At 45.4% G+C, this 27,645-nt stretch overlaps 1 protein-coding gene and 19 non-coding genes across 20 annotated transcripts in view; 19 read left to right on the top strand and 1 right to left on the bottom strand.

Annotated features, from left to right (window-relative positions):
- Positions 1-27,645, bottom strand: part of LOC139248232 (zinc finger protein 84-like) — a 1,036,220-nt gene that overhangs the window by 752,194 nt on the left and 256,381 nt on the right. The window lies entirely within an intron of this gene.
- trnag-gcc (transfer RNA glycine (anticodon GCC)) lies at positions 105-175 on the top strand. Its single transcript has one exon. It is a non-coding gene; the product is annotated as a tRNA-Gly (tRNA).
- Positions 1,580-1,650, top strand: trnag-gcc (transfer RNA glycine (anticodon GCC)). The gene has a single exon. It is a non-coding gene; the product is annotated as a tRNA-Gly (tRNA).
- Positions 3,054-3,124, top strand: trnag-gcc (transfer RNA glycine (anticodon GCC)). Its single transcript has one exon. It is a non-coding gene; the product is annotated as a tRNA-Gly (tRNA).
- trnag-gcc (transfer RNA glycine (anticodon GCC)) lies at positions 4,528-4,598 on the top strand. The gene has a single exon. It is a non-coding gene; the product is annotated as a tRNA-Gly (tRNA).
- Positions 6,003-6,073, top strand: trnag-gcc (transfer RNA glycine (anticodon GCC)). Its single transcript has one exon. It is a non-coding gene; the product is annotated as a tRNA-Gly (tRNA).
- Positions 7,478-7,548, top strand: trnag-gcc (transfer RNA glycine (anticodon GCC)). Its single transcript has one exon. It is a non-coding gene; the product is annotated as a tRNA-Gly (tRNA).
- trnag-gcc (transfer RNA glycine (anticodon GCC)) lies at positions 8,952-9,022 on the top strand. The gene has a single exon. It is a non-coding gene; the product is annotated as a tRNA-Gly (tRNA).
- On the top strand, positions 10,426-10,496 carry trnag-gcc (transfer RNA glycine (anticodon GCC)). The gene has a single exon. It is a non-coding gene; the product is annotated as a tRNA-Gly (tRNA).
- Positions 11,901-11,971, top strand: trnag-gcc (transfer RNA glycine (anticodon GCC)). Its single transcript has one exon. It is a non-coding gene; the product is annotated as a tRNA-Gly (tRNA).
- On the top strand, positions 13,375-13,445 carry trnag-gcc (transfer RNA glycine (anticodon GCC)). Its single transcript has one exon. It is a non-coding gene; the product is annotated as a tRNA-Gly (tRNA).
- trnag-gcc (transfer RNA glycine (anticodon GCC)) lies at positions 14,849-14,919 on the top strand. Its single transcript has one exon. It is a non-coding gene; the product is annotated as a tRNA-Gly (tRNA).
- trnag-gcc (transfer RNA glycine (anticodon GCC)) lies at positions 16,324-16,394 on the top strand. The gene has a single exon. It is a non-coding gene; the product is annotated as a tRNA-Gly (tRNA).
- Positions 17,798-17,868, top strand: trnag-gcc (transfer RNA glycine (anticodon GCC)). Its single transcript has one exon. It is a non-coding gene; the product is annotated as a tRNA-Gly (tRNA).
- On the top strand, positions 19,272-19,342 carry trnag-gcc (transfer RNA glycine (anticodon GCC)). Its single transcript has one exon. It is a non-coding gene; the product is annotated as a tRNA-Gly (tRNA).
- trnag-gcc (transfer RNA glycine (anticodon GCC)) lies at positions 20,746-20,816 on the top strand. The gene has a single exon. It is a non-coding gene; the product is annotated as a tRNA-Gly (tRNA).
- Positions 22,220-22,290, top strand: trnag-gcc (transfer RNA glycine (anticodon GCC)). Its single transcript has one exon. It is a non-coding gene; the product is annotated as a tRNA-Gly (tRNA).
- Positions 23,694-23,764, top strand: trnag-gcc (transfer RNA glycine (anticodon GCC)). The gene has a single exon. It is a non-coding gene; the product is annotated as a tRNA-Gly (tRNA).
- trnag-gcc (transfer RNA glycine (anticodon GCC)) lies at positions 25,168-25,238 on the top strand. Its single transcript has one exon. It is a non-coding gene; the product is annotated as a tRNA-Gly (tRNA).
- On the top strand, positions 26,643-26,713 carry trnag-gcc (transfer RNA glycine (anticodon GCC)). The gene has a single exon. It is a non-coding gene; the product is annotated as a tRNA-Gly (tRNA).

Raw genomic sequence — 27,645 nt, 5'->3', positions numbered from 1 at the left:
TTCTATCTTCAGAATATGAGGTGCTTTGTTGTTCTTCGCCTTTTATTAACAAAAATTAAACACTAATTGCACTATCTTTAAACTTGAATGTGTTCGTAATGTGAGCATTGGTGGTTCAGGGGTAGAATTCTCGCCTGCCACGCGGGAGACCCGGGTTCGATTCCCGGACAATGCAGTGTTTATGGAAGTCTTTCACAAAGCGTGTATTTAAAAATTAAACTTCCCAGACTGTTTCAAGAGCGTACACAGAGAGGAGCGGCTGTTAAATGAGCGGGGGCACAGATATCCTTCGGTATAAAGAGCGGGAGCAGTGAGGATCGCTTGTAACGTGAGGGAGTAAAGGATTTGAGTTATTTTTCAAATAACACGAGCAGAGGGAAGCAGCAATTTAAAAAGCGAGACACACAGGAGTGGCTGTTTGCAGCACGGCAGCAGAGATGAGCGGGTGTTGAAAGAGCGGGAGCAAGTCTGGGCGGCAGTTTAATAAGGAGGAGCAGAAAGGAGCGGCGGTACCGTTTCCTCGAGCTGTGGCGATTTTCAATAATTCCATCAATGTAATATCTCCAACTTTGCAAATCACACCAAGCTGGGTTGCAGTGCGAGCTGCTAGGAGGCTGCAGCGGAATTGGACAGATTAGGTGGATGGCAGATGCCATATAATGAAGATAAGTGTGAGTTTATCCACTTTGGTGGCAAAACCTTGAAGGTAGAATGTTATCTGAATGTTGACCCATTTGTAAAAGCGGAGGGGTATTGAGACCTGGGTATTTTGGGACATCAGTCGTTGAAGTCATTCATACATACAGGTACAGCATGCAGTAAAGGAAGCCAAATGTCATGCTGGCCTTCATAGCGAGGAGATTAGGGTATCGGAGCATGGAGACTTGTACAGCACCTTGCTGAGACCAGACCTTGAGTATTGTGTGCAGTTATGATCATCTAATCTGAGGAAGGACATTCTTGCTTTTGAGGGAGTGTAGCGAATATTCACCAGATTGATTCCAGGGATGGCAGGACAGACATGAAGAAAGACTGGATCGACTAGGCTTATACTCGCTGGAATTTAGAAGAATGAGAGGGGAGCTCATAGAAACATTTAAAATTTGGTCGGGAATGGACAGGTTTGATGGCGTAAAAAGGTTCCCGCAGTCCGAATAAAGGAAGCCCAGTACCAGCGGTCACTGTCTTAGGATAAAGTGTAAACCATTTAGGACCGACACGAGGAGAATCTTCTTCACTCAGATCATTGTGAACCTGTGGAATTCTGTACCACAGAAAGATGTGGAAGCCAGTTGGATAGATATACTCAAAAGAGAGTGAGATATGGCCCTTACGGCTAAAGTGATCAAGGGGCATGGAGAGAAATCAGGAAGGGGAAGGGAAGTTGCATGCTCAGCCATGATCATATTGAATGGTGGTGCTGGCTGGAAGGGACGAATGGCCTACTCCTGCACCTACTTTCTAAGTTTCTATGTTTCTATCTTCAGAATATGAGGTGCTTTGTTGTTCTTCGCCTTTTATTAACAAAAATTAAACACTAATTGCACTATCTTTAAACTTGAATGTGTTCGTAATGTGAGCATTGGTGGTTCAGGGGTAGAATTCTCGCCTGCCACGCGGGAGACCCGGGTTCGATTCCCGGTCAATGCAGTGTTTATGGAAGTATTTCACAAAGCGTGTATTTAAAAATTAAACTTCCCGACTGTTTCAAGAGCGTACACAGAGAGGAGCGGCTGTTAAATGAGCGGGGGCACAGATATCCTTCGGTATAAAGAGCGGGAGCAGTGAGGATCGCTTGTAACGTGAGGGAGTAAAGGATTTGAGTTATTTTTCAAATAACACGAGCAGAGGGAAGCAGCAATTTAAAAAGCGAGACACACAGGAGTGGCTGTTTGCAGCACGGCAGCAGAGATGAGCGGGTGTTGAAAGAGCGGGAGCAAGTCTGGGCGGCAGTTTAATAAGGAGGAGCAGAAAGGAGCGGCGGTACCGTTTCCTCGAGCTGTGGCGATTTTCAATAATTCCATCAATGTAATATCTCCAACTTTGCAAATCACACCAAGCTGGGTTGCAGTGCGAGCTGCTAGGAGGCTGCAGCGGAATTGGACAGATTAGGTGGATGGCAGATGCCATATAATGAAGATAAGTGTGAGTTTATCCACTTTGGTGGCAAAACCTTGAAGGTAGAATGTTATCTGAATGTTGACCCATTTGTAAAAGCGGAGGGGTATTGAGACCTGGGTATTTTGGGACATCAGTCGTTGAAGTCATTCATACATACAGGTACAGCATGCAGTAAAGGAAGCCAAATGTCATGCTGGCCTTCATAGCGAGGAGATTAGGGTATCGGAGCATGGAGACTTGTACAGCACCTTGCTGAGACCAGACCTTGAGTATTGTGTGCAGTTATGATCATCTAATCTGAGGAAGGACATTCTTGCTTTTGAGGGAGTGTAGCGAATATTCACCAGATTGATTCCAGGGATGGCAGGACAGACATGAAGAAAGACTGGATCGACTAGGCTTATACTCGCTGGAATTTAGAAGAATGAGAGGGGAGCTCATAGAAACATTTAAAATTTGGTCGGGAATGGACAGGTTTGATGGCGTAAAAAGGTTCCCGCAGTCCGAATAAAGGAAGCCCAGTACCAGCGGTCACTGTCTTAGGATAAAGTGTAAACCATTTAGGACCGACACGAGGAGAATCTTCTTCACTCAGATCATTGTGAACCTGTGGAATTCTGTACCACAGAAAGATGTGGAAGCCAGTTGGATAGATATACTCAAAAGAGAGTGAGATATGGCCCTTACGGCTAAAGTGATCAAGGGGCATGGAGAGAAATCAGGAAGGGGAAGGGAAGTTGCATGCTCAGCCATGATCATATTGAATGGTGGTGCTGGCTGGAAGGGACGAATGGCCTACTCCTGCACCTACTTTCTAAGTTTCTATGTTTCTATCTTCAGAATATGAGGTGCTTTGTTGTTCTTCGCCTTTTATTAACAAAAATTAAACACTAATTGCACTATCTTTAAACTTGAATGTGTTCGTAATGTGAGCATTGGTGGTTCAGGGGTAGAATTCTCGCCTGCCACGCGGGAGACCCGGGTTCGATTCCCGGTCAATGCAGTGTTTATGGAAGTATTTCACAAAGCGTGTATTTAAAAATTAAACTTCCCGACTGTTTCAAGAGCGTACACAGAGAGGAGCGGCTGTTAAATGAGCGGGGGCACAGATATCCTTCGGTATAAAGAGCGGGAGCAGTGAGGATCGCTTGTAACGTGAGGGAGTAAAGGATTTGAGTTATTTTTCAAATAGCACGAGCAGAGGGAAGCAGCAATTTAAAAAGCGAGACACACAGGAGTGGCTGTTTGCAGCACGGCAGCAGAGATGAGCGGGTGTTGAAAGAGCGGGAGCAAGTCTGGGCGGCAGTTTAATAAGGAGGAGCAGAAAGGAGCGGCGGTACCGTTTCCTCGAGCTGTGGCGATTTTCAATAATTCCATCAATGTAATATCTCCAACTTTGCAAATCACACCAAGCTGGGTTGCAGTGCGAGCTGCTAGGAGGCTGCAGCGGAATTGGACAGATTAGGTGGATGGCAGATGCCATATAATGAAGATAAGTGTGAGTTTATCCACTTTGGTGGCAAAACCTTGAAGGTAGAATGTTATCTGAATGTTGACCGATTTGTAAAAGCGGAGGGGTATTGAGACCTGGGTATTTTGGGACATCAGTCGTTGAAGTCATTCATACATACAGGTACAGCATGCAGTAAAGGAAGCCAAATGTCATGCTGGCCTTCATAGCGAGGAGATTAGGGTATCGGAGCAGAGAGACTTGTACAGCACCTTGCTGAGACCAGACCTTGAGTATTGTGTGCAGTTATGATCATCTAATCTGAGGAAGGACATTCTTGCTTTTGAGGGAGTGTAGCGAATATTCATCAGATTGATTCCAGGGATGGCAGGACAGACATGAAGAAAGACTGGATCGACTAGGCTTATACTCGCTGGAATTTAGAAGAATGAGAGGGGAGCTCATAGAAACATTTAAAATTTGGTCGGGAATGGACAGGTTTGATGGCGTAAAAAGGTTCCCGCAGTCCGAATAAAGGAAGCCCAGTACCAGCGGTCACTGTCTAAGGATAAAGTGTAAACCATTTAGGACCGACACGAGGAGCATCTTCTTCACTCAGATCATTGTGAACCTGTGGAATTCTGTACCACAGAAAGATGTGGAAGCCAGTTGGATAGATATACTCAAAAGACAGTGAGATATGGCCCTTACGGCTAAAGTGATCAAGGGGCATGGAGAGAAATCAGGAAGGGGAAGTGAAGTTGCATGCTCAGCCATGATCATATTGAATGGTGGTGCTGGCTGGAAGGGACGAATGGCCTACTCCTGCACCTACTTTCTAAGTTTCTTTGTTTCTATCTTCAGAATATGAGGTGCTTTGTTGTTCTTCGCCTTTTATTAACAAAAATTAAACACTAATTGCACTATCTTTAAACTTGAATGTGTTCGTAATGTGAGCATTGGTGGTTCAGGGGTAGAATTCTCGCCTGCCACGCGGGAGACCCGGGTTCGATTCCCGGACAATGCAGTGTTTATGGAAGTATTTCACAAAGCGTGTATTTAAAAATTAAACTTCCCAGACTGTTTCAAGAGCGTACACAGAGAGGAGCGGCTGTTAAATGAGCGGGGGCACAGATATCCTTCGGTATAAAGAGCGGGAGCAGTGAGGATCGCTTGTAACGTGAGGGAGTAAAGGATTTGAGTTATTTTTCAAATAACACGAGCAGAGGGAAGCAGCAATTTAAAAAGCGAGACACACAGGAGTGGCTGTTTGCAGCACGGCAGCAGAGATGAGCGGGTGTTGAAAGAGCGGGAGCAAGTCTGGGCGGCAGTTTAATAAGGAGGAGCAGAAAGGAGCGGCGGTACCGTTTCCTCGAGCTGTGGCGATTTTCAATAATTCCATCAATGTAATATCTCCAACTTTGCAAATCACACCAAGCTGGGTTGCAGTGCGAGCTGCTAGGAGGCTGCAGCGGAATTGGACAGATTAGGTGGATGGCAGATGCCATATAATGAAGATAAGTGTGAGTTTATCCACTTTGGTGGCAAAACCTTGAAGGTAGAATGTTATCTGAATGTTGACCCATTTGTAAAAGCGGAGGGGTATTGAGACCTGGGTATTTTGGGACATCAGTCGTTGAAGTCATTCATACATACAGGTACAGCATGCAGTAAAGGAAGCCAAATGTCATGCTGGCCTTCATAGCGAGGAGATTAGGGTATCGGAGCATGGAGACTTGTACAGCACCTTGCTGAGACCAGACCTTGAGTATTGTGTGCAGTTATGATCATCTAATCTGAGGAAGGACATTCTTGCTTTTGAGGGAGTGTAGCGAATATTCACCAGATTGATTCCAGGGATGGCAGGACTGACATGAAGAAAGACTGGATCGACTAGGCTTATACTCGCTGGAATTTAGAAGAATGAGAGGGGAGCTCATAGAAACATTTAAAATTTGGTCGGGAATGGACAGGTTTGATGGCGTAAAAAGGTTCCCGCAGTCCGAATAAAGGAAGCCCAGTACCAGCGGTCACTGTCTTAGGATAAAGTGTAAACCATTTAGGACCGACACGAGGAGAATCTTCTTCACTCAGATCATTGTGAACCTGTGGAATTCTGTACCACAGAAAGATGTGGAAGCCAGTTGGATAGATATACTCAAAAGAGAGTGAGATATGGCCCTTACGGCTAAAGTGATCAAGGGGCATGGAGAGAAATCAGGAAGGGGAAGGGAAGTTGCATGCTCAGCCATGATCATATTGAATGGTGGTGCTGGCTGGAAGGGACGAATGGCCTACTCCTGCACCTACTTTCTAAGTTTCTATGTTTCTATCTTCAGAATATGAGGTGCTTTGTTGTTCTTCGCCTTTTATTAACAAAAATTAAACACTAATTGCACTATCTTTAAACTTGAATGTGTTCGTAATGTGAGCATTGGTGGTTCAGGGGTAGAATTCTCGCCTGCCACGCGGGAGACCCGGGTTCGATTCCCGGACAATGCAGTGTTTATGGAAGTCTTTCACAAAGCGTGTATTTAAAAATTAAACTTCCCAGACTGTTTCAAGAGCGTACACAGAGAGGAGCGGCTGTTAAATGAGCGGGGGCACAGATATCCTTCGGTATAAAGAGCGGGAGCAGTGAGGATCGCTTGTAACGTGAGGGAGTAAAGGATTTGAGTTATTTTTCAAATAACACGAGCAGAGGGAAGCAGCAATTTAAAAAGCGAGACACACAGGAGTGGCTGTTTGCAGCACGGCAGCAGAGATGAGCGGGTGTTGAAAGAGCGGGAGCAAGTCTGGGCGGCAGTTTAATAAGGAGGAGCAGAAAGGAGCGGCGGTACCGTTTCCTCGAGCTGTGGCGATTTTCAATAATTCCATCAATGTAATATCTCCAACTTTGCAAATCACACCAAGCTGGGTTGCAGTGCGAGCTGCTAGGAGGCTGCAGCGGAATTGGACAGATTAGGTGGATGGCAGATGCCATATAATGAAGATAAGTGTGAGTTTATCCACTTTGGTGGCAAAACCTTGAAGGTAGAATGTTATCTGAATGTTGACCCATTTGTAAAAGCGGAGGGGTATTGAGACCTGGGTATTTTGGGACATCAGTCGTTGAAGTCATTCATACATACAGGTACAGCATGCAGTAAAGGAAGCCAAATGTCATGCTGGCCTTCATAGCGAGGAGATTAGGGTATCGGAGCATGGAGACTTGTACAGCACCTTGCTGAGACCAGACCTTGAGTATTGTGTGCAGTTATGATCATCTAATCTGAGGAAGGACATTCTTGCTTTTGAGGGAGTGTAGCGAATATTCACCAGATTGATTCCAGGGATGGCAGGACAGACATGAAGAAAGACTGGATCGACTAGGCTTATACTCGCTGGAATTTAGAAGAATGAGAGGGGAGCTCATAGAAACATTTAAAATTTGGTCGGGAATGGACAGGTTTGATGGCGTAAAAAGGTTCCCGCAGTCCGAATAAAGGAAGCCCAGTACCAGCGGTCACTGTCTTAGGATAAAGTGTAAACCATTTAGGACCGACACGAGGAGAATCTTCTTCACTCAGATCATTGTGAACCTGTGGAATTCTGTACCACAGAAAGATGTGGAAGCCAGTTGGATAGATATACTCAAAAGAGAGTGAGATATGGCCCTTACGGCTAAAGTGATCAAGGGGCATGGAGAGAAATCAGGAAGGGGAAGGGAAGTTGCATGCTCAGCCATGATCATATTGAATGGTGGTGCTGGCTGGAAGGGACGAATGGCCTACTCCTGCACCTACTTTCTAAGTTTCTATGTTTCTATCTTCAGAATATGAGGTGCTTTGTTGTTCTTCGCCTTTTATTAACAAAAATTAAACACTAATTGCACTATCTTTAAACTTGAATGTGTTCGTAATGTGAGCATTGGTGGTTCAGGGGTAGAATTCTCGCCTGCCACGCGGGAGACCCGGGTTCGATTCCCGGTCAATGCAGTGTTTATGGAAGTATTTCACAAAGCGTGTATTTAAAAATTAAACTTCCCGACTGTTTCAAGAGCGTACACAGAGAGGAGCGGCTGTTAAATGAGCGGGGGCACAGATATCCTTCGGTATAAAGAGCGGGAGCAGTGAGGATCGCTTGTAACGTGAGGGAGTAAAGGATTTGAGTTATTTTTCAAATAACACGAGCAGAGGGAAGCAGCAATTTAAAAAGCGAGACACACAGGAGTGGCTGTTTGCAGCACGGCAGCAGAGATGAGCGGGTGTTGAAAGAGCGGGAGCAAGTCTGGGCGGCAGTTTAATAAGGAGGAGCAGAAAGGAGCGGCGGTACCGTTTCCTCGAGCTGTGGCGATTTTCAATAATTCCATCAATGTAATATCTCCAACTTTGCAAATCACACCAAGCTGGGTTGCAGTGCGAGCTGCTAGGAGGCTGCAGCGGAATTGGACAGATTAGGTGGATGGCAGATGCCATATAATGAAGATAAGTGTGAGTTTATCCACTTTGGTGGCAAAACCTTGAAGGTAGAATGTTATCTGAATGTTGACCCATTTGTAAAAGCGGAGGGGTATTGAGACCTGGGTATTTTGGGACATCAGTCGTTGAAGTCATTCATACATACAGGTACAGCATGCAGTAAAGGAAGCCAAATGTCATGCTGGCCTTCATAGCGAGGAGATTAGGGTATCGGAGCATGGAGACTTGTACAGCACCTTGCTGAGACCAGACCTTGAGTATTGTGTGCAGTTATGATCATCTAATCTGAGGAAGGACATTCTTGCTTTTGAGGGAGTGTAGCGAATATTCACCAGATTGATTCCAGGGATGGCAGGACAGACATGAAGAAAGACTGGATCGACTAGGCTTATACTCGCTGGAATTTAGAAGAATGAGAGGGGAGCTCATAGAAACATTTAAAATTTGGTCGGGAATGGACAGGTTTGATGGCGTAAAAAGGTTCCCGCAGTCCGAATAAAGGAAGCCCAGTACCAGCGGTCACTGTCTTAGGATAAAGTGTAAACCATTTAGGACCGACACGAGGAGAATCTTCTTCACTCAGATCATTGTGAACCTGTGGAATTCTGTACCACAGAAAGATGTGGAAGCCAGTTGGATAGATATACTCAAAAGAGAGTGAGATATGGCCCTTACGGCTAAAGTGATCAAGGGGCATGGAGAGAAATCAGGAAGGGGAAGGGAAGTTGCATGCTCAGCCATGATCATATTGAATGGTGGTGCTGGCTGGAAGGGACGAATGGCCTACTCCTGCACCTACTTTCTAAGTTTCTATGTTTCTATCTTCAGAATATGAGGTGCTTTGTTGTTCTTCGCCTTTTATTAACAAAAATTAAACACTAATTGCACTATCTTTAAACTTGAATGTGTTCGTAATGTGAGCATTGGTGGTTCAGGGGTAGAATTCTCGCCTGCCACGCGGGAGACCCGGGTTCGATTCCCGGTCAATGCAGTGTTTATGGAAGTATTTCACAAAGCGTGTATTTAAAAATTAAACTTCCCGACTGTTTCAAGAGCGTACACAGAGAGGAGCGGCTGTTAAATGAGCGGGGGCACAGATATCCTTCGGTATAAAGAGCGGGAGCAGTGAGGATCGCTTGTAACGTGAGGGAGTAAAGGATTTGAGTTATTTTTCAAATAGCACGAGCAGAGGGAAGCAGCAATTTAAAAAGCGAGACACACAGGAGTGGCTGTTTGCAGCACGGCAGCAGAGATGAGCGGGTGTTGAAAGAGCGGGAGCAAGTCTGGGCGGCAGTTTAATAAGGAGGAGCAGAAAGGAGCGGCGGTACCGTTTCCTCGAGCTGTGGCGATTTTCAATAATTCCATCAATGTAATATCTCCAACTTTGCAAATCACACCAAGCTGGGTTGCAGTGCGAGCTGCTAGGAGGCTGCAGCGGAATTGGACAGATTAGGTGGATGGCAGATGCCATATAATGAAGATAAGTGTGAGTTTATCCACTTTGGTGGCAAAACCTTGAAGGTAGAATGTTATCTGAATGTTGACCGATTTGTAAAAGCGGAGGGGTATTGAGACCTGGGTATTTTGGGACATCAGTCGTTGAAGTCATTCATACATACAGGTACAGCATGCAGTAAAGGAAGCCAAATGTCATGCTGGCCTTCATAGCGAGGAGATTAGGGTATCGGAGCAGAGAGACTTGTACAGCACCTTGCTGAGACCAGACCTTGAGTATTGTGTGCAGTTATGATCATCTAATCTGAGGAAGGACATTCTTGCTTTTGAGGGAGTGTAGCGAATATTCATCAGATTGATTCCAGGGATGGCAGGACAGACATGAAGAAAGACTGGATCGACTAGGCTTATACTCGCTGGAATTTAGAAGAATGAGAGGGGAGCTCATAGAAACATTTAAAATTTGGTCGGGAATGGACAGGTTTGATGGCGTAAAAAGGTTCCCGCAGTCCGAATAAAGGAAGCCCAGTACCAGCGGTCACTGTCTAAGGATAAAGTGTAAACCATTTAGGACCGACACGAGGAGCATCTTCTTCACTCAGATCATTGTGAACCTGTGGAATTCTGTACCACAGAAAGATGTGGAAGCCAGTTGGATAGATATACTCAAAAGACAGTGAGATATGGCCCTTACGGCTAAAGTGATCAAGGGGCATGGAGAGAAATCAGGAAGGGGAAGTGAAGTTGCATGCTCAGCCATGATCATATTGAATGGTGGTGCTGGCTGGAAGGGACGAATGGCCTACTCCTGCACCTACTTTCTAAGTTTCTTTGTTTCTATCTTCAGAATATGAGGTGCTTTGTTGTTCTTCGCCTTTTATTAACAAAAATTAAACACTAATTGCACTATCTTTAAACTTGAATGTGTTCGTAATGTGAGCATTGGTGGTTCAGGGGTAGAATTCTCGCCTGCCACGCGGGAGACCCGGGTTCGATTCCCGGACAATGCAGTGTTTATGGAAGTATTTCACAAAGCGTGTATTTAAAAATTAAACTTCCCAGACTGTTTCAAGAGCGTACACAGAGAGGAGCGGCTGTTAAATGAGCGGGGGCACAGATATCCTTCGGTATAAAGAGCGGGAGCAGTGAGGATCGCTTGTAACGTGAGGGAGTAAAGGATTTGAGTTATTTTTCAAATAACACGAGCAGAGGGAAGCAGCAATTTAAAAAGCGAGACACACAGGAGTGGCTGTTTGCAGCACGGCAGCAGAGATGAGCGGGTGTTGAAAGAGCGGGAGCAAGTCTGGGCGGCAGTTTAATAAGGAGGAGCAGAAAGGAGCGGCGGTACCGTTTCCTCGAGCTGTGGCGATTTTCAATAATTCCATCAATGTAATATCTCCAACTTTGCAAATCACACCAAGCTGGGTTGCAGTGCGAGCTGCTAGGAGGCTGCAGCGGAATTGGACAGATTAGGTGGATGGCAGATGCCATATAATGAAGATAAGTGTGAGTTTATCCACTTTGGTGGCAAAACCTTGAAGGTAGAATGTTATCTGAATGTTGACCCATTTGTAAAAGCGGAGGGGTATTGAGACCTGGGTATTTTGGGACATCAGTCGTTGAAGTCATTCATACATACAGGTACAGCATGCAGTAAAGGAAGCCAAATGTCATGCTGGCCTTCATAGCGAGGAGATTAGGGTATCGGAGCATGGAGACTTGTACAGCACCTTGCTGAGACCAGACCTTGAGTATTGTGTGCAGTTATGATCATCTAATCTGAGGAAGGACATTCTTGCTTTTGAGGGAGTGTAGCGAATATTCACCAGATTGATTCCAGGGATGGCAGGACAGACATGAAGAAAGACTGGATCGACTAGGCTTATACTCGCTGGAATTTAGAAGAATGAGAGGGGAGCTCATAGAAACATTTAAAATTTGGTCGGGAATGGACAGGTTTGATGGCGTAAAAAGGTTCCCGCAGTCCGAATAAAGGAAGCCCAGTACCAGCGGTCACTGTCTTAGGATAAAGTGTAAACCATTTAGGACCGACACGAGGAGAATCTTCTTCACTCAGATCATTGTGAACCTGTGGAATTCTGTACCACAGAAAGATGTGGAAGCCAGTTGGATAGATATACTCAAAAGAGAGTGAGATATGGCCCTTACGGCTAAAGTGATCAAGGGGCATGGAGAGAAATCAGGAAGGGGAAGGGAAGTTGCATGCTCAGCCATGATCATATTGAATGGTGGTGCTGGCTGGAAGGGACGAATGGCCTACTCCTGCACCTACTTTCTAAGTTTCTATGTTTCTATCTTCAGAATATGAGGTGCTTTGTTGTTCTTCGCCTTTTATTAACAAAAATTAAACACTAATTGCACTATCTTTAAACTTGAATGTGTTCGTAATGTGAGCATTGGTGGTTCAGGGGTAGAATTCTCGCCTGCCACGCGGGAGACCCGGGTTCGATTCCCGGTCAATGCAGTGTTTATGGAAGTATTTCACAAAGCGTGTATTTAAAAATTAAACTTCCCGACTGTTTCAAGAGCGTACACAGAGAGGAGCGGCTGTTAAATGAGCGGGGGCACAGATATCCTTCGGTATAAAGAGCGGGAGCAGTGAGGATCGCTTGTAACGTGAGGGAGTAAAGGATTTGAGTTATTTTTCAAATAGCACGAGCAGAGGGAAGCAGCAATTTAAAAAGCGAGACACACAGGAGTGGCTGTTTGCAGCACGGCAGCAGAGATGAGCGGGTGTTGAAAGAGCGGGAGCAAGTCTGGGCGGCAGTTTAATAAGGAGGAGCAGAAAGGAGCGGCGGTACCGTTTCCTCGAGCTGTGGCGATTTTCAATAATTCCATCAATGTAATATCTCCAACTTTGCAAATCACACCAAGCTGGGTTGCAGTGCGAGCTGCTAGGAGGCTGCAGCGGAATTGGACAGATTAGGTGGATGGCAGATGCCATATAATGAAGATAAGTGTGAGTTTATCCACTTTGGTGGCAAAACCTTGAAGGTAGAATGTTATCTGAATGTTGACCGATTTGTAAAAGCGGAGGGGTATTGAGACCTGGGTATTTTGGGACATCAGTCGTTGAAGTCATTCATACATACAGGTACAGCATGCAGTAAAGGAAGCCAAATGTCATGCTGGCCTTCATAGCGAGGAGATTAGGGTATCGGAGCAGAGAGACTTGTACAGCACCTTGCTGAGACCAGACCTTGAGTATTGTGTGCAGTTATGATCATCTAATCTGAGGAAGGACATTCTTGCTTTTGAGGGAGTGTAGCGAATATTCATCAGATTGATTCCAGGGATGGCAGGACAGACATGAAGAAAGACTGGATCGACTAGGCTTATACTCGCTGGAATTTAGAAGAATGAGAGGGGAGCTCATAGAAACATTTAAAATTTGGTCGGGAATGGACAGGTTTGATGGCGTAAAAAGGTTCCCGCAGTCCGAATAAAGGAAGCCCAGTACCAGCGGTCACTGTCTAAGGATAAAGTGTAAACCATTTAGGACCGACACGAGGAGCATCTTCTTCACTCAGATCATTGTGAACCTGTGGAATTCTGTACCACAGAAAGATGTGGAAGCCAGTTGGATAGATATACTCAAAAGACAGTGAGATATGGCCCTTACGGCTAAAGTGATCAAGGGGCATGGAGAGAAATCAGGAAGGGGAAGTGAAGTTGCATGCTCAGCCATGATCATATTGAATGGTGGTGCTGGCTGGAAGGGACGAATGGCCTACTCCTGCACCTACTTTCTAAGTTTCTTTGTTTCTATCTTCAGAATATGAGGTGCTTTGTTGTTCTTCGCCTTTTATTAACAAAAATTAAACACTAATTGCACTATCTTTAAACTTGAATGTGTTCGTAATGTGAGCATTGGTGGTTCAGGGGTAGAATTCTCGCCTGCCACGCGGGAGACCCGGGTTCGATTCCCGGTCAATGCAGTGTTTATGGAAGTATTTCACAAAGCGTGTATTTAAAAATTAAACTTCCCGACTGTTTCAAGAGCGTACACAGAGAGGAGCGGCTGTTAAATGAGCGGGGGCACAGATATCCTTCGGTATAAAGAGCGGGAGCAGTGAGGATCGCTTGTAACGTGAGGGAGTAAAGGATTTGAGTTATTTTTCAAATAACACGAGCAGAGGGAAGCAGCAATTTAAAAAGCGAGACACACAGGAGTGGCTGTTTGCAGCACGGCAGCAGAGATGAGCGGGTGTTGAAAGAGCGGGAGCAAGTCTGGGCGGCAGTTTAATAAGGAGGAGCAGAAAGGAGCGGCGGTACCGTTTCCTCGAGCTGTGGCGATTTTCAATAATTCCATCAATGTAATATCTCCAACTTTGCAAATCACACCAAGCTGGGTTGCAGTGCGAGCTGCTAGGAGGCTGCAGCGGAATTGGACAGATTAGGTGGATGGCAGATGCCATATAATGAAGATAAGTGTGAGTTTATCCACTTTGGTGGCAAAACCTTGAAGGTAGAATGTTATCTGAATGTTGACCGATTTGTAAAAGCGGAGGGGTATTGAGACCTGGGTATTTTGGGACATCAGTCGTTGAAGTCATTCATACATACAGGTACAGCATGCAGTAAAGGAAGCCAAATGTCATGCTGGCCTTCATAGCGAGGAGATTAGGGTATCGGAGCATGGAGACTTGTACAGCACCTTGCTGAGACCAGACCTTGAGTATTGTGTGCAGTTATGATCATCTAATCTGAGGAAGGACATTCTTGCTTTTGAGGGAGTGTAGCGAATATTCACCAGATTGATTCCAGGGATGGCAGGACTGACATGAAGAAAGACTGGATCGACTAGGCTTATACTCGCTGGAATTTAGAAGAATGAGAGGGGAGCTCATAGAAACATTTAAAATTTGGTCGGGAATGGACAGGTTTGATGGCGTAAAAAGGTTCCCGCAGTCCGAATAAAGGAAGCCCAGTACCAGCGGTCACTGTCTTAGGATAAAGTGTAAACCATTTAGGACCGACACGAGGAGAATCTTCTTCACTCAGATCATTGTGAACCTGTGGAATTCTGTACCACAGAAAGATGTGGAAGCCAGTTGGATAGATATACTCAAAAGAGAGTGAGATATGGCCCTTACGGCTAAAGTGATCAAGGGGCATGGAGAGAAATCAGGAAGGGGAAGGGAAGTTGCATGCTCAGCCATGATCATATTGAATGGTGGTGCTGGCTGGAAGGGACGAATGGCCTACTCCTGCACCTACTTTCTAAGTTTCTATGTTTCTATCTTCAGAATATGAGGTGCTTTGTTGTTCTTCGCCTTTTATTAACAAAAATTAAACACTAATTGCACTATCTTTAAACTTGAATGTGTTCGTAATGTGAGCATTGGTGGTTCAGGGGTAGAATTCTCGCCTGCCACGCGGGAGACCCGGGTTCGATTCCCGGACAATGCAGTGTTTATGGAAGTATTTCACAAAGCGTGTATTTAAAAATTAAACTTCCCAGACTGTTTCAAGAGCGTACACAGAGAGGAGCGGCTGTTAAATGAGCGGGGGCACAGATATCCTTCGGTATAAAGAGCGGGAGCAGTGAGGATCGCTTGTAACGTGAGGGAGTAAAGGATTTGAGTTATTTTTCAAATAACACGAGCAGAGGGAAGCAGCAATTTAAAAAGCGAGACACACAGGAGTGGCTGTTTGCAGCACGGCAGCAGAGATGAGCGGGTGTTGAAAGAGCGGGAGCAAGTCTGGGCGGCAGTTTAATAAGGAGGAGCAGAAAGGAGCGGCGGTACCGTTTCCTCGAGCTGTGGCGATTTTCAATAATTCCATCAATGTAATATCTCCAACTTTGCAAATCACACCAAGCTGGGTTGCAGTGCGAGCTGCTAGGAGGCTGCAGCGGAATTGGACAGATTAGGTGGATGGCAGATGCCATATAATGAAGATAAGTGTGAGTTTATCCACTTTGGTGGCAAAACCTTGAAGGTAGAATGTTATCTGAATGTTGACCCATTTGTAAAAGCGGAGGGGTATTGAGACCTGGGTATTTTGGGACATCAGTCGTTGAAGTCATTCATACATACAGGTACAGCATGCAGTAAAGGAAGCCAAATGTCATGCTGGCCTTCATAGCGAGGAGATTAGGGTATCGGAGCATGGAGACTTGTACAGCACCTTGCTGAGACCAGACCTTGAGTATTGTGTGCAGTTATGATCATCTAATCTGAGGAAGGACATTCTTGCTTTTGAGGGAGTGTAGCGAATATTCACCAGATTGATTCCAGGGATGGCAGGACAGACATGAAGAAAGACTGGATCGACTAGGCTTATACTCGCTGGAATTTAGAAGAATGAGAGGGGAGCTCATAGAAACATTTAAAATTTGGTCGGGAATGGACAGGTTTGATGGCGTAAAAAGGTTCCCGCAGTCCGAATAAAGGAAGCCCAGTACCAGCGGTCACTGTCTTAGGATAAAGTGTAAACCATTTAGGACCGACACGAGGAGAATCTTCTTCACTCAGATCATTGTGAACCTGTGGAATTCTGTACCACAGAAAGATGTGGAAGCCAGTTGGATAGATATACTCAAAAGAGAGTGAGATATGGCCCTTACGGCTAAAGTGATCAAGGGGCATGGAGAGAAATCAGGAAGGGGAAGGGAAGTTGCATGCTCAGCCATGATCATATTGAATGGTGGTGCTGGCTGGAAGGGACGAATGGCCTACTCCTGCACCTACTTTCTAAGTTTCTATGTTTCTATCTTCAGAATATGAGGTGCTTTGTTGTTCTTCGCCTTTTATTAACAAAAATTAAACACTAATTGCACTATCTTTAAACTTGAATGTGTTCGTAATGTGAGCATTGGTGGTTCAGGGGTAGAATTCTCGCCTGCCACGCGGGAGACCCGGGTTCGATTCCCGGTCAATGCAGTGTTTATGGAAGTATTTCACAAAGCGTGTATTTAAAAATTAAACTTCCCGACTGTTTCAAGAGCGTACACAGAGAGGAGCGGCTGTTAAATGAGCGGGGGCACAGATATCCTTCGGTATAAAGAGCGGGAGCAGTGAGGATCGCTTGTAACGTGAGGGAGTAAAGGATTTGAGTTATTTTTCAAATAGCACGAGCAGAGGGAAGCAGCAATTTAAAAAGCGAGACACACAGGAGTGGCTGTTTGCAGCACGGCAGCAGAGATGAGCGGGTGTTGAAAGAGCGGGAGCAAGTCTGGGCGGCAGTTTAATAAGGAGGAGCAGAAAGGAGCGGCGGTACCGTTTCCTCGAGCTGTGGCGATTTTCAATAATTCCATCAATGTAATATCTCCAACTTTGCAAATCACACCAAGCTGGGTTGCAGTGCGAGCTGCTAGGAGGCTGCAGCGGAATTGGACAGATTAGGTGGATGGCAGATGCCATATAATGAAGATAAGTGTGAGTTTATCCACTTTGGTGGCAAAACCTTGAAGGTAGAATGTTATCTGAATGTTGACCGATTTGTAAAAGCGGAGGGGTATTGAGACCTGGGTATTTTGGGACATCAGTCGTTGAAGTCATTCATACATACAGGTACAGCATGCAGTAAAGGAAGCCAAATGTCATGCTGGCCTTCATAGCGAGGAGATTAGGGTATCGGAGCAGAGAGACTTGTACAGCACCTTGCTGAGACCAGACCTTGAGTATTGTGTGCAGTTATGATCATCTAATCTGAGGAAGGACATTCTTGCTTTTGAGGGAGTGTAGCGAATATTCATCAGATTGATTCCAGGGATGGCAGGACAGACATGAAGAAAGACTGGATCGACTAGGCTTATACTCGCTGGAATTTAGAAGAATGAGAGGGGAGCTCATAGAAACATTTAAAATTTGGTCGGGAATGGACAGGTTTGATGGCGTAAAAAGGTTCCCGCAGTCCGAATAAAGGAAGCCCAGTACCAGCGGTCACTGTCTAAGGATAAAGTGTAAACCATTTAGGACCGACACGAGGAGCATCTTCTTCACTCAGATCATTGTGAACCTGTGGAATTCTGTACCACAGAAAGATGTGGAAGCCAGTTGGATAGATATACTCAAAAGACAGTGAGATATGGCCCTTACGGCTAAAGTGATCAAGGGGCATGGAGAGAAATCAGGAAGGGGAAGTGAAGTTGCATGCTCAGCCATGATCATATTGAATGGTGGTGCTGGCTGGAAGGGACGAATGGCCTACTCCTGCACCTACTTTCTAAGTTTCTATGTTTCTATCTTCAGAATATGAGGTGCTTTGTTGTTCTTCGCCTTTTATTAACAAAAATTAAACACTAATTGCACTATCTTTAAACTTGAATGTGTTCGTAATGTGAGCATTGGTGGTTCAGGGGTAGAATTCTCGCCTGCCACGCGGGAGACCCGGGTTCGATTCCCGGTCAATGCAGTGTTTATGGAAGTATTTCACAAAGCGTGTATTTAAAAATTAAACTTCCCGACTGTTTCAAGAGCGTACACAGAGAGGAGCGGCTGTTAAATGAGCGGGGGCACAGATATCCTTCGGTATAAAGAGCGGGAGCAGTGAGGATCGCTTGTAACGTGAGGGAGTAAAGGATTTGAGTTATTTTTCAAATAACACGAGCAGAGGGAAGCAGCAATTTAAAAAGCGAGACACACAGGAGTGGCTGTTTGCAGCACGGCAGCAGAGATGAGCGGGTGTTGAAAGAGCGGGAGCAAGTCTGGGCGGCAGTTTAATAAGGAGGAGCAGAAAGGAGCGGCGGTACCGTTTCCTCGAGCTGTGGCGATTTTCAATAATTCCATCAATGTAATATCTCCAACTTTGCAAATCACACCAAGCTGGGTTGCAGTGCGAGCTGCTAGGAGGCTGCAGCGGAATTGGACAGATTAGGTGGATGGCAGATGCCATATAATGAAGATAAGTGTGAGTTTATCCACTTTGGTGGCAAAACCTTGAAGGTAGAATGTTATCTGAATGTTGACCGATTTGTAAAAGCGGAGGGGTATTGAGACCTGGGTATTTTGGGACATCAGTCGTTGAAGTCATTCATACATACAGGTACAGCATGCAGTAAAGGAAGCCAAATGTCATGCTGGCCTTCATAGCGAGGAGATTAGGGTATCGGAGCATGGAGACTTGTACAGCACCTTGCTGAGACCAGACCTTGAGTATTGTGTGCAGTTATGATCATCTAATCTGAGGAAGGACATTCTTGCTTTTGAGGGAGTGTAGCGAATATTCACCAGATTGATTCCAGGGATGGCAGGACTGACATGAAGAAAGACTGGATCGACTAGGCTTATACTCGCTGGAATTTAGAAGAATGAGAGGGGAGCTCATAGAAACATTTAAAATTTGGTCGGGAATGGACAGGTTTGATGGCGTAAAAAGGTTCCCGCAGTCCGAATAAAGGAAGCCCAGTACCAGCGGTCACTGTCTTAGGATAAAGTGTAAACCATTTAGGACCGACACGAGGAGAATCTTCTTCACTCAGATCATTGTGAACCTGTGGAATTCTGTACCACAGAAAGATGTGGAAGCCAGTTGGATAGATATACTCAAAAGAGAGTGAGATATGGCCCTTACGGCTAAAGTGATCAAGGGGCATGGAGAGAAATCAGGAAGGGGAAGGGAAGTTGCATGCTCAGCCATGATCATATTGAATGGTGGTGCTGGCTGGAAGGGACGAATGGCCTACTCCTGCACCTACTTTCTAAGTTTCTATGTTTCTATCTTCAGAATATGAGGTGCTTTGTTGTTCTTCGCCTTTTATTAACAAAAATTAAACACTAATTGCACTATCTTTAAACTTGAATGTGTTCGTAATGTGAGCATTGGTGGTTCAGGGGTAGAATTCTCGCCTGCCACGCGGGAGACCCGGGTTCGATTCCCGGTCAATGCAGTGTTTATGGAAGTATTTCACAAAGCGTGTATTTAAAAATTAAACTTCCCGACTGTTTCAAGAGCGTACACAGAGAGGAGCGGCTGTTAAATGAGCGGGGGCACAGATATCCTTCGGTATAAAGAGCGGGAGCAGTGAGGATCGCTTGTAACGTGAGGGAGTAAAGGATTTGAGTTATTTTTCAAATAACACGAGCAGAGGGAAGCAGCAATTTAAAAAGCGAGACACACAGGAGTGGCTGTTTGCAGCACGGCAGCAGAGATGAGCGGGTGTTGAAAGAGCGGGAGCAAGTCTGGGCGGCAGTTTAATAAGGAGGAGCAGAAAGGAGCGGCGGTACCGTTTCCTCGAGCTGTGGCGATTTTCAATAATTCCATCAATGTAATATCTCCAACTTTGCAAATCACACCAAGCTGGGTTGCAGTGCGAGCTGCTAGGAGGCTGCAGCGGAATTGGACAGATTAGGTGGATGGCAGATGCCATATAATGAAGATAAGTGTGAGTTTATCCACTTTGGTGGCAAAACCTTGAAGGTAGAATGTTATCTGAATGTTGACCCATTTGTAAAAGCGGAGGGGTATTGAGACCTGGGTATTTTGGGACATCAGTCGTTGAAGTCATTCATACATACAGGTACAGCATGCAGTAAAGGAAGCCAAATGTCATGCTGGCCTTCATAGCGAGGAGATTAGGGTATCGGAGCATGGAGACTTGTACAGCACCTTGCTGAGACCAGACCTTGAGTATTGTGTGCAGTTATGATCATCTAATCTGAGGAAGGACATTCTTGCTTTTGAGGGAGTGTAGCGAATATTCACCAGATTGATTCCAGGGATGGCAGGACAGACATGAAGAAAGACTGGATCGACTAGGCTTATACTCGCTGGAATTTAGAAGAATGAGAGGGGAGCTCATAGAAACATTTAAAATTTGGTCGGGAATGGACAGGTTTGATGGCGTAAAAAGGTTCCCGCAGTCCGAATAAAGGAAGCCCAGTACCAGCGGTCACTGTCTTAGGATAAAGTGTAAACCATTTAGGACCGACACGAGGAGAATCTTCTTCACTCAGATCATTGTGAACCTATGGAATTCTGTACCACAGAAAGATGTGGAAGCCAGTTGGATAGATATACTCAAAAGAGAGTGAGATATGGCCCTTACGGCTAAAGTGATCAAGGGGCATGGAGAGAAATCAGGAAGGGGAAGGGAAGTTGCATGCTCAGCCATGATCATATTGAATGGTGGTGCTGGCTGGAAGGGACGAATGGCCTACTCCTGCACCTACTTTCTAAGTTTCTATGTTTCTATCTTCAGAATATGAGGTGCTTTGTTGTTCTTCGCCTTTTATTAACAAAAATTAAACACTAATTGCACTATCTTTAAACTTGAATGTGTTCGTAATGTGAGCATTGGTGGTTCAGGGGTAGAATTCTCGCCTGCCACGCGGGAGACCCGGGTTCGATTCCCGGTCAATGCAGTGTTTATGGAAGTATTTCACAAAGCGTGTATTTAAAAATTAAACTTCCCGACTGTTTCAAGAGCGTACACAGAGAGGAGCGGCTGTTAAATGAGCGGGGGCACAGATATCCTTCGGTATAAAGAGCGGGAGCAGTGAGGATCGCTTGTAACGTGAGGGAGTAAAGGATTTGAGTTATTTTTCAAATAGCACGAGCAGAGGGAAGCAGCAATTTAAAAAGCGAGACACACAGGAGTGGCTGTTTGCAGCACGGCAGCAGAGATGAGCGGGTGTTGAAAGAGCGGGAGCAAGTCTGGGCGGCAGTTTAATAAGGAGGAGCAGAAAGGAGCGGCGGTACCGTTTCCTCGAGCCGTGGCGATTTTCAATAATTCCATCAATGTAATATCTCCAACTTTGCAAATCACACCAAGCTGGGTTGCAGTGCGAGCTGCTAGGAGGCTGCAGCGGAATTGGACAGATTAGGTGGATGGCAGATGCCATATAATGAAGATAAGTGTGAGTTTATCCACTTTGGTGGCAAAACCTTGAAGGTAGAATGTTATCTGAATGTTGACCGATTTGCAAAAGCGGAGGGGTATTGAGACCTGGGTATTTTGGGACATCAGTCGTTGAAGTCATTCATACATACAGGTACAGCATGCAGTAAAGGAAGCCAAATGTCATGCTGGCCTTCATAGCGAGGAGATTAGGGTATCGGAGCAGAGAGACTTGTACAGCACCTTGCTGAGACCAGACCTTGAGTATTGTGTGCAGTTATGATCATCTAATCTGAGGAAGGACATTCTTGCTTTTGAGGGAGTGTAGCGAATATTCACCAGATTGATTCCAGGGATGGCAGGACAGACATGAAGAAAGACTGGATCGACTAGGCTTATACTCGCTGGAATTTAGAAGAATGAGAGGGGAGCTCATAGAAACATTTAAAATTTGGTCGGGAATGGACAGGTTTGATGGCGTAAAAAGGTTCCCGCAGTCCGAATAAAGGAAGCCCAGTACCAGCGGTCACTGTCTTAGGATAAAGTGTAAACCATTTAGGACCGACACGAGGAGAATCTTCTTCACTCAGATCATTGTGAACCTGTGGAATTCTGTACCACAGAAAGATGTGGAAGCCAGTTGGATAGATATACTCAAAAGAGAGTGAGATATGGCCCTTACGGCTAAAGTGATCAAGGGGCATGGAGAGAAATCAGGAAGGGGAAGGGAAGTTGCATGCTCAGCCATGATCATATTGAATGGTGGTGCTGGCTGGAAGGGACGAATGGCCTACTCCTGCACCTACTTTCTAAGTTTCTATGTTTCTATCTTCAGAATATGAGGTGCTTTGTTGTTCTTCGCCTTTTATTAACAAAAATTAAACACTAATTGCACTATCTTTAAACTTGAATGTGTTCGTAATGTGAGCATTGGTGGTTCAGGGGTAGAATTCTCGCCTGCCACGCGGGAGACCCGGGTTCGATTCCCGGTCAATGCAGTGTTTATGGAAGTATTTCACAAAGCGTGTATTTAAAAATTAAACTTCCCGACTGTTTCAAGAGCGTACACAGAGAGGAGCGGCTGTTAAATGAGCGGGGGCACAGATATCCTTCGGTATAAAGAGCGGGAGCAGTGAGGATCGCTTGTAACGTGAGGGAGTAAAGGATTTGAGTTATTTTTCAAATAACACGAGCAGAGGGAAGCAGCAATTTAAAAAGCGAGACACACAGGAGTGGCTGTTTGCAGCACGGCAGCAGAGATGAGCGGGTGTTGAAAGAGCGGGAGCAAGTCTGGGCGGCAGTTTAATAAGGAGGAGCAGAAAGGAGCGGCGGTACCGTTTCCTCGAGCTGTGGCGATTTTCAATAATTCCATCAATGTAATATCTCCAACTTTGCAAATCACACCAAGCTGGGTTGCAGTGCGAGCTGCTAGGAGGCTGCAGCGGAATTGGACAGATTAGGTGGATGGCAGATGCCATATAATGAAGATAAGTGTGAGTTTATCCACTTTGGTGGCAAAACCTTGAAGGTAGAATGTTATCTGAATGTTGACCCATTTGTAAAAGCGGAGGGGTATTGAGACCTGGGTATTTTGGGACATCAGTCGTTGAAGTCATTCATACATACAGGTACAGCATGCAGTAAAGGAAGCCAAATGTCATGCTGGCCTTCATAGCGAGGAGATTAGGGTATCGGAGCATGGAGACTTGTACAGCACCTTGCTGAGACCAGACCTTGAGTATTGTGTGCAGTTATGATCATCTAATCTGAGGAAGGACATTCTTGCTTTTGAGGGAGTGTAGCGAATATTCACCAGATTGATTCCAGGGATGGCAGGACAGACATGAAGAAAGACTGGATCGACTAGGCTTATACTCGCTGGAATTTAGAAGAATGAGAGGGGAGCTCATAGAAACATTTAAAATTTGGTCGGGAATGGACAGGTTTGATGGCGTAAAAAGGTTCCCGCAGTCCGAATAAAGGAAGCCCAGTACCAGCGGTCACTGTCTTAGGATAAAGTGTAAACCATTTAGGACCGACACGAGGAGAATCTTCTTCACTCAGATCATTGTGAACCTATGGAATTCTGTACCACAGAAAGATGTGGAAGCCAGTTGGATAGATATACTCAAAAGAGAGTGAGATATGGCCCTTACGGCTAAAGTGATCAAGGGGCATGGAGAGAAATCAGGAAGGGGAAGGGAAGTTGCATGCTCAGCCATGATCATATTGAATGGTGGTGCTGGCTGGAAGGGACGAATGGCCTACTCCTGCACCTACTTTCTAAGTTTCTATGTTTCTATCTTCAGAATATGAGGTGCTTTGTTGTTCTTCGCCTTTTATTAACAAAAATTAAACACTAATTGCACTATCTTTAAACTTGAATGTGTTCGTAATGTGAGCATTGGTGGTTCAGGGGTAGAATTCTCGCCTGCCACGCGGGAGACCCGGGTTCGATTCCCGGTCAATGCAGTGTTTATGGAAGTATTTCACAAAGCGTGTATTTAAAAATTAAACTTCCCGACTGTTTCAAGAGCGTACACAGAGAGGAGCGGCTGTTAAATGAGCGGGGGCACAGATATCCTTCGGTATAAAGAGCGGGAGCAGTGAGGATCGCTTGTAACGTGAGGGAGTAAAGGATTTGAGTTATTTTTCAAATAGCACGAGCAGAGGGAAGCAGCAATTTAAAAAGCGAGACACACAGGAGTGGCTGTTTGCAGCACGGCAGCAGAGATGAGCGGGTGTTGAAAGAGCGGGAGCAAGTCTGGGCGGCAGTTTAATAAGGAGGAGCAGAAAGGAGCGGCGGTACCGTTTCCTCGAGCCGTGGCGATTTTCAATAATTCCATCAATGTAATATCTCCAACTTTGCAAATCACACCAAGCTGGGTTGCAGTGCGAGCTGCTAGGAGGCTGCAGCGGAATTGGACAGATTAGGTGGATGGCAGATGCCATATAATGAAGATAAGTGTGAGTTTATCCACTTTGGTGGCAAAACCTTGAAGGTAGAATGTTATCTGAATGTTGACCGATTTGCAAAAGCGGAGGGGTATTGAGACCTGGGTATTTTGGGACATCAGTCGTTGAAGTCATTCATACATACAGGTACAGCATGCAGTAAAGGAAGCCAAATGTCATGCTGGCCTTCATAGCGAGGAGATTAGGGTATCGGAGCAGAGAGACTTGTACAGCACCTTGCTGAGACCAGACCTTGAGTATTGTGTGCAGTTATGATCATCTAATCTGAGGAAGGACATTCTTGCTTTTGAGGGAGTGTAGCGAATATTCATCAGATTGATTCCAGGGATGGCAGGACAGACATGAAGAAAGACTGGATCGACTAGGCTTATACTCGCTGGAATTTAGAAGAATGAGAGGGGAGCTCATAGAAACATTTAAAATTTGGTCGGGAATGGACAGGTTTGATGGCGTAAAAAGGTTCCCGCAGTCCGAATAAAGGAAGCCCAGTACCAGCGGTCACTGTCTAAGGATAAAGTGTAAACCATTTAGGACCGACACGAGGAGCATCTTCTTCACTCAGATCATTGTGAACCTGTGGAATTCTGTACCACAGAAAGATGTGGAAGCCAGTTGGATAGATATACTCAAAAGAGAGTGAGATATGGCCCTTACGGCTAAAGTGATCAAGGGGCATGGAGAGAAATCAGGAAGGGGAAGGGAAGTTGCATGCTCAGCCATGATCATATTGAATGGTGGTGCTGGCTGGAAGGGACGAATGGCCTACTCCTGCACCTACTTTCTAAGTTTCTATGTTTCTATCTTCAGAATATGAGGTGCTTTGTTGTTCTTCGCCTTTTATTAACAAAAATTAAACACTAATTGCACTATCTTTAAACTTGAATGTGTTCGTAATGTGAGCATTGGTGGTTCAGGGGTAGAATTCTCGCCTGCCACGCGGGAGACCCGGGTTCGAGTCCCGGACAATGCAGTGTTTATGGAAGTATTTCACAAAGCGTGTATTTAAAAATTAAACTTCCCAGACTGTTTCAAGAGCGTACACAGAGAGGAGCGGCTGTTAAATGAGCGGGGGCACAGATATCCTTCGGTATAAAGAGCGGGAGCAGTGAGGATCGCTTGTAACGTGAGGGAGTAAAGGATTTGAGTTATTTTTCAAATAACACGAGCAGAGGGAAGCAGCAATTTAAAAAGCGAGACACACAGGAGTGGCTGTTTGCAGCACGGCAGCAGAGATGAGCGGGTGTTGAAAGAGCGGGAGCAAGTCTGGGCGGCAGTTTAATAAGGAGGAGCAGAAAGGAGCGGCGGTACCGTTTCCTCGAGCTGTGGCGATTTTCAATAATTCCATCAATGTAATATCTCCAACTTTGCAAATCACACCAAGCTGGGTTGCAGTGCGAGCTGCTAGGAGGCTGCAGCGGAATTGGACAGATTAGGTGGATGGCAGATGCCATATAATGAAGATAAGTGTGAGTTTATCCACTTTGGTGGCAAAACCTTGAAGGTAGAATGTTATCTGAATGTTGACCCATTTGTAAAAGCGGAGGGGTATTGAGACCTGGGTATTTTGGGACATCAGTCGTTGAAGTCATTCATACATACAGGTACAGCATGCAGTAAAGGAAGCCAAATGTCATGCTGGCCTTCATAGCGAGGAGATTAGGGTATCGGAGCATGGAGACTTGTACAGCACCTTGCTGAGACCAGACCTTGAGTATTGTGTGCAGTTATGATCATCTAATCTGAGGAAGGACATTCTTGCTTTTGAGGGAGTGTAGCGAATATTCACCAGATTGATTCCAGGGATGGCAGGACAGACATGAAGAAAGACTGGATCGACTAGGCTTATACTCGCTGGAATTTAGAAGAATGAGAGGGGAGCTCATAGAAACATTTAAAATTTGGTCGGGAATGGACAGGTTTGATGGCGTAAAAAGGTTCCCGCAGTCCGAATAAAGGAAGCCCAGTACCAGCGGTCACTGTCTTAGGATAAAGTGTAAACCATTTAGGACCGACACGAGGAGAATCTTCTTCACTCAGATCATTGTGAACCTGTGGAATTCTGTACCACAGAAAGATGTGGAAGCCAGTTGGATAGATATACTCAAAAGAGAGTGAGATATGGCCCTTACGGCTAAAGTGATCAAGGGGCATGGAGAGAAATCAGGAAGGGGAAGGGAAGTTGCATGCTCAGCCATGATCATATTGAATGGTGGTGCTGGCTGGAAGGGACGAATGGCCTACTCCTGCACCTACTTTCTAAGTTTCTATGTTTCTATCTTCAGAATATGAGGTGCTTTGTTGTTCTTCGCCTTTTATTAACAAAAATTAAACACTAATTGCACTATCTTTAAACTTGAATGTGTTCGTAATGTGAGCATTGGTGGTTCAGGGGTAGAATTCTCGCCTGCCACGCGGGAGACCCGGGTTCGATTCCCGGACAATGCAGTGTTTATGGAAGTATTTCACAAAGCGTGTATTTAAAAATTAAACTTCCCAGACTGTTTCAAGAGCGTACACAGAGAGGAGCGGCTGTTAAATGAGCGGGGGCACAGATATCCTTCGGTATAAAGAGCGGGAGCAGTGAGGATCGCTTGTAACGTGAGGGAGTAAAGGATTTGAGTTATTTTTCAAATAACACGAGCAGAGGGAAGCAGCAATTTAAAAAGCGAGACACACAGGAGTGGCTGTTTGCAGCACGGCAGCAGAGATGAGCGGGTGTTGAAAGAGCGGGAGCAAGTCTGGGCGGCAGTTTAATAAGGAGGAGCAGAAAGGAGCGGCGGTACCGTTTCCTCGAGCTGTGGCGATTTTCAATAATTCCATCAATGTAATATCTCCAACTTTGCAAATCACACCAAGCTGGGTTGCAGTGCGAGCTGCTAGGAGGCTGCAGCGGAATTGGACAGATTAGGTGGATGGCAGATGCCATATAATGAAGATAAGTGTGAGTTTATCCACTTTGGTGGCAAAACCTTGAAGGTAGAATGTTATCTGAATGTTGACCCATTTGTAAAAGCGGAGGGGTATTGAGACCTGGGTATTTTGGGACATCAGTCGTTGAAGTCATTCATACATACAGGTACAGCATGCAGTAAAGGAAGCCAAATGTCATGCTGGCCTTCATAGCGAGGAGATTAGGGTATCGGAGCATGGAGACTTGTACAGCACCTTGCTGAGACCAGACCTTGAGTATTGTGTGCAGTTATGATCATCTAATCTGAGGAAGGACATTCTTGCTTTTGAGGGAGTGTAGCGAATATTCACCAGATTGATTCCAGGGATGGCAGGACAGACATGAAGAAAGACTGGATCGACTAGGCTTATACTCGCTGGAATTTAGAAGAATGAGAGGGGAGCTCATAGAAACATTTAAAATTTGG

This window comes from Pristiophorus japonicus, unplaced genomic scaffold (assembly GCF_044704955.1).
Source record: "Pristiophorus japonicus isolate sPriJap1 unplaced genomic scaffold, sPriJap1.hap1 HAP1_SCAFFOLD_29, whole genome shotgun sequence".
In the NCBI taxonomy this organism is placed as follows: domain Eukaryota; kingdom Metazoa; phylum Chordata; class Chondrichthyes; family Pristiophoridae; genus Pristiophorus; species Pristiophorus japonicus.
The sequence above is the reverse complement of the archived record's forward strand: the minus strand, read 5'-3'. Positions and strand labels throughout refer to the sequence as shown.